General features: G+C 39.6%; 1 long non-coding RNA gene across 4 annotated transcripts; it reads right to left on the bottom strand.

The window, feature by feature from the left end:
• Positions 1-978: 978 nt before the first annotated feature.
• Positions 979-11,150, bottom strand: LOC138107358 (uncharacterized). Of its 4 annotated transcripts, none has more exons than XR_011149439.1 (5): positions 10,861-11,150; positions 10,327-10,383; positions 3,408-3,539; positions 3,091-3,199; positions 979-1,594 (listed from the first exon to the last, which is right to left on the bottom strand). It is a non-coding gene; the product is annotated as an uncharacterized lncRNA (long non-coding RNA). The 4 variants fall into 4 exon arrangements; XR_011149441.1 differs by lacking the exon at positions 10,327-10,383 and having other exon boundaries at positions 10,861-10,956; positions 11,057-11,150; XR_011149438.1 differs by lacking the exon at positions 10,327-10,383.
• Between the last annotated feature and the right edge of the window lie 301 nt (positions 11,151-11,451).

Genomic DNA, 11,451 nt, shown 5'->3' with positions numbered 1-11,451 from the left:
GGCACCTAATGGCATGTTAGAGGCAGCACAACAAGAGAAGATCAATGTGACACAAAAAGATGAGGAAAAAAAAAACAGCCCAGTGGTGTGTGGAGAAGGCATTGTCAGGCTCAGGGGAAGCAGCTGCTTTGTCATCCATAAGGCTCTGTAAAATACCACAGTCTGAAAAGAATAGAGGAATTTTAAAAATAGTACTCCATTTTCCTGTCTTTAAAGTTTTGTCACCCCCATCATTTTCTCTTCTGCAAAGTTCTGCTCTCTATCAAAGCTTTTTAACTTTAATATTAAAGTGACATATCACTTTTTTCCTCTTTCCTTTTATTTGGGGAGTGTGGGGGAGGATTTGAATATTTTCCTTCATTGTTGGATTTATTTTTTCCTGTCCAAAGCTGGTTTTGAAATTCTAAGCAGGGTTAGAAGCTTTGTAGAAATTCAACAACCCTCTGTTTATTAAAAAAAAATGAAATCGGTGATTTAAATCTTTGTCATGCTGTAAAAGGGCATTAATACACTCTTTTCAACTGTTTCACTGAAAGTCTTTCAGCAGGTAAAGCAGGACTAGGCACAAGAGAAAGCTCACCTTCAAAGGTGTTGGGTCTGGTTGTCTCCCAGATACCTTCCCTCAGCACAGACTGCCATCCTCTGTTTGGTAGAAGGACACAGGGTCTTTCTCCTTCCAGTTGTCACTCTGAGTCTGGGTGAGTCTGGCAGTCAGCACAAGCCATCACCTCTTAAACGGGTACTGGATAAACACTGAACGCCAGACTGTGGTTGATATGAGCCATTTCTTAACCATTCTACCCAGACCTGAGGGGAAATGGTAATAGGTGGGTTCCCATTTAAAGTAAATCACTGCTAGAGCACGAGAAGTCCTCACACAGAAACTAGAAAAAATTATCTTGATGCAATGAGCAGAGTAAAGGACTCAGGGAGCAAATGGTCCCTACTGGCAAACAGGAAACAAATGGCCTACCAAGGAATACTTTTATTAAAAGCAGAGAAACAAAGTGCTTCTAACAGGCAGATAAACAGGGCAACAATAAATCATTCTTAAAGCATACTGTAATTTATAGTCTTTTCTTCCAGAAAGAGACCAGCCATGGCATCTGGATGCCTTCCTCCTTCTCTGCCAGCGTTCACCAGCTGTGCGAGATTTTACAGCCTTTCAAGGCCCCTCTCAGCTGAGCAGGTTGGCTGTGGGTGGCCCTGGGCTCTGCTCCATCACCCACCACCTTCCATCAGTCCTCCTCCACAGCCCTGCACGTGTGTCACTCACACAGCACAGGGACAGCTCCGGCCTTCCTGGGGATGCAGAGGACTCAGCTGAAGATGCCAGCTCTGCCTGCTGCTTTCTGGCCAGCCCATAAAAAAAGCAGGTATCATCCACCTCTGAGAGCAAAGACAGATGGCAAATTGCCCTGGAAGCATGGGGACATGCTGATAGCTTTCCCATTTCTCAAGAAAAGTGACTTCTGGGTTGGGGTAAGGAGGAAACAGGCAGGGGTGAGAGAAGGAAGAGCATGTGGGAGTTGGTCCCCTGGCAGAAGTGCAAACAGTCACGTCCAGATGCTCAAGCAGAGTCACGATGCTGAAACTTGAAAGGAAACAAGAAAACTGAATTAGTGCCACACTTTTTCTTTTTTTGCAGGTCTGGGTGCTCCCAGACAAAAAATGTACAAAATGTACAAAAATGTAGTCTACACAAAGCCTAAACAACATTGTGCTCTACCAAGGGCAGAATAAAAAAAAGAATTTAAGGCTTCCTTGTTTCCAGTGGGAAAATCATTCCTCTCTTGTACTGCAAGCATATCTTGACAAAAATGATGCTACTGATAAAAGCTCATGCAAAATTTTGAAGGAATGATTCCCAAGATCCTTAAATACTTACTTTATAGGACTCAGTTAACATCTTTGATGCAGAGAAACATAAGGTTGATCAAGGCAAGACCAGCAAGTTCTGAACCAGCTCTTGTAAAAGTACAATTCTCAAGAGTAAATAGCATCGTTATCCATAAAAATGACATTTCATTTACTGTAGGTTTTGTAAGAATGCCTACTCTGTTCACAGAAATCTGCTATTGATTGGAAAAGCCAGTTTTCACAGGAGTGACAGAAATTACCTGCCCTTCTCTGTGTCTAGCCTTTACTTTTCTCCCTTCATTTAGCTGCCTTGATAGCAACACTAATTTAACTAAATTACTGCAATCTGCCCAGACAGAGACAGTTATATCAATAAAGAAGTCTTAATATATTTATATGTGGTATCAACTAATACATCAACATGGTAGTTATACAGATTTAATAAATTTTTATTTCTCCCCCAATCACTAAATAGAGAAAAGTCTTCGGAATAAGCTCTGGTAAGCATGTACAATAGCTGGTAAACTTTCATTTCAGTTTGATATGATTGATAAAATTGAGATGAGAAATGTCCTCTGGGCTACTAACGGCCAGAAAAGTTTTTAAGGTATAAGATGTTATTTTACTGTCAACTCTAAAGCTAGACAGATTTCAGACAGTGCACGCTGACGAAATGACACATTCACTGCTTCCACTTTGACTGGGACCATTACAGTATTGCTTGATCCTGTCACTCTTATTCCAGAGATAATTCCTTCTTCTTCTTCCAAGCAGAACAAAAAAAAGTGTGAGCCTGCCTTTTTTTTCCACCATTGGGCAGCACTAGGACAGAGGAAGCTGGCTCATGATGATGTGAAATAACCAGTAAATAGATGCATATATTACAGCAGAGCTGGCAATTATCAGTTGATAATGGAACTTGTGTCAAGGGGTATGTAAGAAGGAAACATGTCTGGCTATACAGAGTCCTGAGTAATCCATAATTTTTTCTTGCCTCATCTCCAAACAGTTTAACTTGTATTCAATATCATTTAAAACTAAGTTCATAAAAGAGAGGCCATGACTCAAAGCATTCTTCAAAAATTTGGTCTTTAAATTTTTATAATACCTTGAAAAATTGTGCAATTAATTTGGTCGTTCTTAAAAGTGACAGCAGCGGCTGTTTGAAGCTCTGAGCATGCAGTAGCCATTCTCGTGAAGATGAAAGGAGGGACAGAGAGCACAACTCACCTGTTTCAGAGAATGCTCTTCACAGATGCAATCAAAGCCTTCTTTGTGGAGCAGGTGAGAAATTTTTCAATTAATGATTCCCACCTCCTTAGTAGCTAATCTTGACTTGCTAAAAATTTTTGTTAGGTTTCATTTGAGGAAAAAAGTTTAAATTTCTGTGTTCAAAGTATTTTGTTTTAAAATTTAAGCAAAATCACCATATGATTTTACCTGAGCTGCGTGTTTTAAAGATTTTTAATCCCAAACGTTTTTGAGATTTTAATTTTGCACTGTAACCAAAAGAAACATTTTTAAGACTTGAATATACTCCCACTTACTGCTCGGGTTTTTTATTTCCTCTGACAGCTGAGTTTTTAATAGTTTGGTTCAATGGGCATAGAAGTCACAGGTGCAGAAAACTTGCAATGTAATATTTCAACATTTCATCTTTCTTCTCCAAAATGAGTTTTCTGCAAAATAAATGAAATTCCAAAATTCAGGGAAAATATTCCATCTTTTTTTTTTTTTTTTACTGACTTTGACCATGTTATTCATCTTTCCTTCCACTAACATATTCCCTGTTTCCTACCTGTATTATGGTCTCTTGAAGTTTGCCAAAAAAGCTTGTCTACAAAAGTACTACATGAGAGAAGTCAAACATGTGAGTAACAGATAGTTCATTAATAAGTTGCTGTGCAGGAGAAGTGGCCCTTCACTTGCTGAATCATTGCCATGTGGTACAGATTTACTGTGAACATCTTGAGACAGAAGAAAGTAATTACTGTAGCACTTTAAAGCCTCAAAACTTTATGAAAATTTTAGATATTAGATGTTATTGGTTCTCCTAAGTCTGAGACCATGAAACCTGAAAGTTTGTCTAGTGAGAACCAAAGAAATATGTCCCCATAACTCTGATATAGTAAAGCTTTACTGCCACCTTTTTCCAAAGCACAAGTTAGGGACCCTATTAAAGGAAGCATGTAAATCCGTAGCTAGCTTTGCTTACTTATAAAGGAATAAAACAAGTCTTACTCTAACACATTCTTCCATTTGGAAGGCACTGTCAGCCAGTAGATTTTAATCTGAGTTTTCCAGAAAGACAATATCTACTTGATCTCTTTTGATAGAGCTCTCAGTGGAAATAGACGTTATGTCAACAAAATCACTTATTTTTATCTTCGAATGATGTTTTGAAAAAGATGTGATGTTAAAGGTTTATTTCTTAGCTGAGAGAAAACGTAAGAAGGAATGGAACTATTATTCCATAGTCAATCTGAGTATATATAATTTTACCTTCCTCTCTGGGTTATGACTTTCATCTCTGTTGCCAATAAATTTCAGGTTTATTGTGGTTAGTGTTGGGTACCTCAGCCTGTTATGGCTGGTTATCTCATTCTCACAATTCATTTGATACAACCTGATCCATTAGTAGGAATTTTCCCTCTTAGGACCACAGCCATTATTTCCTCTCTGATACATGAACGGACATAAAAATAGCAGAGAAAAATCAGGTGAGAGACTCTACATTGTAGATGTCATAGTCACAAGTCTTCTATGCAAGAAGCAGTATCAAAAAAACCTAAATTAATAATAAGTGACTGTTCAATAAATCTGTAAATAAATAAATAAATAAATAAAATACTCAAAAGCCACAATGACACCCTGAGAGTAAAGAAGAACAGTTCAATGTCTGTCTCAGGAGAGACAAATTAAATGCCTCGCTCTATAAGCAGCAGAGATGATGAAACTTGGTTTCCTGCAGATGTGTATCACAAGTCTGTGCTCTCCTCTGGACTCTGATGCCTAAGCAACATGATTTCACACCAGCTTCTCCCCTGATGGGCATGAACCCTCTGCCCCCTCTACCTGACCAACTATTTTCAGATAGGTGTTTATTATTTTCGTAGGGATTTAGTGTTTTACTTGTCTTTACATTTCTGACAAACTTGGATGAAATCAGCTCATGTGTCAAAATGTTTGGGGCCAGTGTTAGCAGGATTGTGGACAACTGATCATCAGACAAATGCAGCATGTTTTCATATTTCATATTTGCTCAGAAAAAAAAAGCAAGCTAAAATAAAACCTGTCTTTGAAATAGAAGTTGGACACACCTGTTATTTTCAGGGATAAATGGGTGGGGGAAGGGGGAGAAAGTAACAAGGAAGTGAAATTATTAAGAAAGGATTCAAAGATATAGAGTTTAGATAGAGATTAGAAAAATAAGAAGAAAAAGCCCTACATCTAATGGGGGAAAAAATACTACCATGTTCTTTGGAAATGTCAGCAGGACTCCGCTTTCCAGAAGCCTGAAAACAAAACTCTGTGGCCTCCAACCCACAAATGGTCTGAAACACATTTACTGAGAGTCAGAAAAGGAGTCACAGACACAACAGGTGCATTATGCCCAAATTCTCCTGTCAATCGTCTGTTAGCACAATTTTCATCTAAATTATTCTCAGGAAACTTCTGAAGCTCACAGAGGAGGAGAAAAAAAAAGAGGCAAGACACTGAAAGAAGAAGACAGCTGTTTGCTTTTACTTACCAATAAAATAATATGAGTAAAGAAAGTAACAAACAGCTTTTATGAACATGCATTCAGCTGGTGTAATGGACTTTCCATACAGGATATACACCAACCCTGGAAGTGTTCAAGGCCTGGTGGGGTGGCACTTTGAGCAACCTGGTCTAGTAGAAGTTGTCCCTGCCCATGGCAGGGGGTTAGAACTAGATGATCCTTAAGGTCCCCCCAACCCAAACCATTCTATGATTCTATGATAAATAGAATGCTACCATTGCTCAGTGTGCGTAGAATCATTGCCTCCCTGGGCTATGGTGCTCCAGGGTTTCTCTGGCTATTGCACTGTGCTTGACTGTGGTTGTTGCACTTGAGTAAGAACAATGGGGAAGATTGTGGAGGGCTGGGAAATGACTGACTCAAATCTAGTTTCTGTTAGTGCCCAACTGCTGGCCTGTATGAAATTAATCTATCTACATAACATTTCATGATCACTTTAATAATTGAAATCAATCTTGTCTAGCTGGGTCTTTGAATAACAAGTAAATCAGAGTACCACCCTAGCTAGAAATGAGCCAAACTAGTGCCAAAATCTGTACCACATTAAGCTTTCAGGCACAAATCTAGACTGGTCTCATCAATATTTTACAGCATATGAGCAATCCTCTTTCACAATGAGTCCCAGTAGGCCATGCCCAAATGTAGGAGCCCCATTTCCACTTGCACAGAAACGCTGAACTCGGTCTCTCCTCCCATGGAGGTGAGGAGTGTAAGAAAAGGCCCCCACTTTCACTGCGTGACTGCTGTAGTGACAAAAGTGTCCATAAATCCTTCCTTCAGCAGCACGAGCAGGCATAGGTTAAGGTATAAAAGGCTAGATGTGAGCCCAAGTAGATCTCCTGCCTTGTCCACAGAAAGGAAAGAATGTGTTGCTTATAATCTGTGTCCTCAGTGATAGGTAGGCACCTCCTCAGCAAGCTATGTAGATACTACCTGTAAAACTCTAATCCCTAAAGTTGTACAGATAACATCCTGTATATGAGATAAAAACACAAACCCTATTTAAAAGAAACAAATCCCTTTTAAAAGAAACTCCTACCTGTTCCATCCATCTCTAACTAAAATTTACCATCTCTAACTAAAATTTACTACCTTGGCAGAGAAGTCAAAGTTTTAACAGGGATTTGAAGACCAAACTAAATTAACTTTTCTTCTTGAGATACAATTCTGTAAGAACAGTGCCATTTGGTTCTGTGCTGCATACATGTACTCTGAAAGGGTTTTTACAGACCTGAGAAATCAGGATTAGCAAAATGGTGTTTTCCTTCCTGAAATACTTAAAAGCTTTGCCCTGGATCGAGACTTGATTTGCTGCAGGACTCGTACCAGTTTAGCCCTTTGCTTACCAGGACTGGCAGCACCAGCCTCCTCAGGTCACCCCCATGACTGTAGCCTGCCTCATGCTATCCTGAAAAACACTCCCAGAACATGATGACCAGGAAAATTATACTGTATAGCCATGACTCATTTACCCACAACAGTTCCAGAAAACATGAGGCAACTATTGGAAGAGTGAGCCCTTGTGGGGTTGAGTATATGGCAAATCTCTCAAGCTTTACTTTCATCCTGCTCTCAGTGCTGTGGGTCTCTGAACTTCATCAGAAAAAATGCTTATTAATGATTCAGCTCTGGGAACTCCAACTGATGTAAAGGAGAAAATGCATCCTTTGAAAAAGATCTGATGGAAATCTTCTGTTTCAAATCTCTCCTCAAGACCTACCTCTGCTGCAACATCTATCAGACAGGTAATGATCCTTACATGTTAACAGCAGTCAAGGACAACCCACACCTCTCACCAAAGGTGTTTTGCAGTGACTCATAAACACCATGTAGGGCCCACAGATAATTTATATCATCTTGTGGCTTCATCCCCACCTTCTTTCCTCCTTTACTGCCTCCTTCCTCTTTAAACTTGTTATATTCTTTACAAGACCCCATCCTCCTGTGGTACTGGGGCAGTACAATATGCTAGTCAGATGTCCTGCAACTGAAGTTCTGAACTGATGTCTGTGGGGGTGTCTACGTGCACATACTTACATATAAATGTTCACAGGCAAGCATATATATATGCTCACATGTGTACATATATGTATAGGTGTGTATAAATATGTATGTGTGCGTGTATACACATATATATATATATATATATATATACACATACACACACACTTGCCTTGCACCTCCACACATACCCTCTCCATCCGCAGAAAAGTTACCTGGAGCTTCTCACAACAGAGCTTCCACACACAAAATGATTCACAATTTATTTAGATTTTTAAGCTTTAGAAACCAATTCTCTGATGAGGAGAATATTTCGGTTTTAAGTGATTTGAATTAGTTCCCTTAAATATATGCAATTACATTATTTGAAAAAATAAATTGCAGGATCAAATAAGAGTTTACATCTGTCAGACAAACTCTCTTTAAGGAAAATATTCAAACACAAAATTTCTAACGCTTTTTTTCCCCTTGGAAGTCACACAAAATAAAACTTAGAATGATATGTCATCATTCTAAGTGAATTTTAGGAAGTACAGAATCACTGCTTGTTTTACTAGCACTATATGCATTGTAAAATTGCTCACAATATGAAAGATGCTTGATAATAAAGTGCTGAGTAAAGCATGACAAGCTAAGCTGAAACTGGTTTTAGTCTATTAGTGCTAGGGACAGGGGTAGTTTATTGCTGTGGATGACAGCCAGCCCTCTTTGAAGTCAGATGGAATTTTGCCACCATGACTTCATCCAGACCACTGTTCTGGGACACAGCCCAGGGTCTCAGGTCTCAGTTTGATTACCTGGCTATATTACTTCAACCAGTGACACTGGAAAATTAAGCATAAGCAGTAATGAAATATCAGCTTATTATCACATTTGGGACAGAAATCTTTCACAAAAGAGGCCCCATGTGTATATGTGACTCCAATAAAGTCACTGGTGTCTTTGAGAGCAGTTTTATTGATGACACAGCAAGCTCCCCGTTCACTCACAAGGGCAATGCACTATTCCACAGGCTACTCCCTACAAGGAGCCTACTGCAGTCAAGACTACAAACTTCTCCTTTTGGATGTCCAGCTTCACATGCTTCCTTAGGAGGCTGTCAGTGACTTTTCTCCAGGGCATGAACACATCTCCTTCAGGACAGAGCACCATGGCCTCAGCCTCATTAAGACTTCAGGCTTGATAGACCCCCGGTAGCAATTTTGAACACAATACTGTTTTCCCTCTGCACCTGAAAGCTTTTTAAAAGTTTCACATCCAGCTGAATGCCACATCAGTGGCAGATTTTTTAACAAAAGCAGCCAAATGATGCTGAAATGAGTATGGTCTAGGGGTTACAATAGAGATTTAGAAAGTCATTGGAATGGCCTGCTCCCGCCCCCATATATGTCAGAGCAGCCTTACTGCTCACCCCTTCCGAAGCCACCCTGGTACCCAGGGACTTCACCAACCTATAGGACTGTGGGCCACAGACTAGCAACCAGGAGGCAGATAAAAGCTGATGCAATGCTTTCATCCAATGCAGATGTTCCCTGAACAAACCTGAATTCCATAATACCTGAAAAAAAACCCCAAGTGAGTTTCACACTGCCCAGATATCATGAAGCTGTCTCCTAGAGGAGACACCTCTGTTCACTACTGCCCTCAGATTCCCAAATAGCATTTCCCATGCCAGATAACAAGGAGCACTCTCAAAATTCACCACTATCACAGTCCAGATGAGAGAGTATCAAGGTCACAGACAGCCAATTTGTAAAGCTAAGTTATGCTAAAGAGAACAGCATACTGTAAGTTAGATTATTGTGCTTAAAACTTTGCTGCTGGAAAGCCTCTCAACATCTTACCATGTCTCAGAACTGATCTGAAGGTGAGGATTACTTGTCACGTTCTGTAGATCAGGCCAATGAATTGGGTGTACACAGTAAAATGGCTTTTTTATTAGAAGCCCTCAGTTGTCACTAAGACTGAGCAGCTGCTCAGAGAACAGCAGTAGCTGCTGTGGCTGAGACATTGTCATTCTCAGCTCCTGTTTCAAGCCATTCATGGTATTCTAGAAACCAGTATCAAAACTATAAGGCAGAAATCATTCCAATATATTCAAAGAAAAATAAAAAATGGAACAGCTGCACCAAGTGATGATCTAAAATATATAAAAGCTATAGAAATCAGGTTATTCTAGTTGTCCACTTGCTTCTTGGACCATATGATATATTTGCAGCCAAATATCCTGGCTACGCTGTGGATATTCTTTAAAAAGCATCTCATCTTCCTGTCTAAAATCTGAGCTGTCACCTTGAACACCTGAGCCATAAGTCACCCAAAAGCCCCCTTCTGTCTTTAGTGGCACACAAAATTAAACTAGTAAACTATTTACTACTGTTGCTGAACTGCAGACCAGCCGTAAGTTTACACACACACACTAAATATTTTGCAAAATAGAAGAGTTCAAATACTCTGTTATGAAACAGGAAAAAAACTCCTGACCAGAATTTAAACAAGCTCATTAAACTATATTTGACATGCCTCCAGAACAAATTAAACCAAGGGATATTCCAAAATATCCTAAATCCTGAAAGATCACTACAAACAACAGAAATTACGTCAAAATAAGATTATCTGTGCATAAATCTCTCCATCCAGACTGAATCAGGCCCCCATTGAATATAATGGCATAGACTCACCACCTTCATCCTTTCTTTGCTCTCTTCCAGAGTTTGGTTATTATTTTTTTTAATAATCTACAGAAAGGGAGAGATATTAGTGTCCTTCTAACTAGCAGGCTTTCCATATATCCCATAATGCCCAAAATTCATCTTCAGCACAGCTTAAATATTGCTTTCACGGTCAAAAAAACCCCAAACCAATAAGCTGCCTCTGTTCTATGAACAAATTCACCTGAGTGTGTCAGCTTCCACCTCTTTATACTATCAGAAGGACAGACTGTCAGACCACTTCAGAGGTGGTGAATGGCAAGCTGGGGCTGACTTCCCCAAAGCCCCTGAAACTGGGACAGGGATGAACCCAAAGTGTCCCAGAGCAAATCCCTGGGGTTTACCAGTCACCACTCTGGCCATCTTTGTGTAGCTTACTTCACAAGGTATTCATGAGGGGGAAAAACATCTATCAACTTGCAAAACCTGATTAAAGAAATCTAAAGGAAACTGAAGCATCCAGCTAGACTCCCTAAAAGAAAAAAAAAAGCAATAAACACCTACCATTTGGTGCAATGCAGCATATTCCAAGGGCAAGAACTTTTGTTCTTCAGAATTATTTTTATAATGTCACCTCTGCCAGGGATGATTTAAGAGCTTCTAGATAAGAGAATGAATTTCATCAGAGGCAGAGAGATCACCTCAAGTGTCCCTTTAGCTACTTGATTAATAAAACACCCTCCCCAGCCCTTTCTAGCACCTCACTGCTACATTCAGAAGTGGGACTTTAAAGCAAAGGAAATTATTAGTGTCTCAGTGTAAAAGCCATCTTTAAGAAATTGAGAGCAAACACAAGTGCAATAAGTAGAGATGAGTTGACTGAGCTTTAAGCAGCGTTAAAACTACCTTAAACCAGGTGTATCCAATCTAGTCCTCTGAACAGCTACTACTACATAGCAATGTTGTGCCTGCTGCAAGTGAGAACAAATAGTACCTCACATTTTCAGAAAGCAAAGGCTGTTGAAGCATTTAAGGTGTCTTACATGTAGGAATTGCTACTTGCCATTGCCAATGCCTAATTGCTCTTATTACTTGCATGTAGGGATCCTGTCTCTTAAACTAATTTATACCACTTCCAGTTATAGATACAGCAGG

This window comes from Aphelocoma coerulescens, chromosome 3, assembly GCF_041296385.1.
Source record: "Aphelocoma coerulescens isolate FSJ_1873_10779 chromosome 3, UR_Acoe_1.0, whole genome shotgun sequence".
Lineage (NCBI taxonomy): Eukaryota > Metazoa > Chordata > Aves > Passeriformes > Corvidae > Aphelocoma > Aphelocoma coerulescens.
The sequence above is the reverse complement of the archived record's forward strand: the minus strand, read 5'-3'. Positions and strand labels throughout refer to the sequence as shown.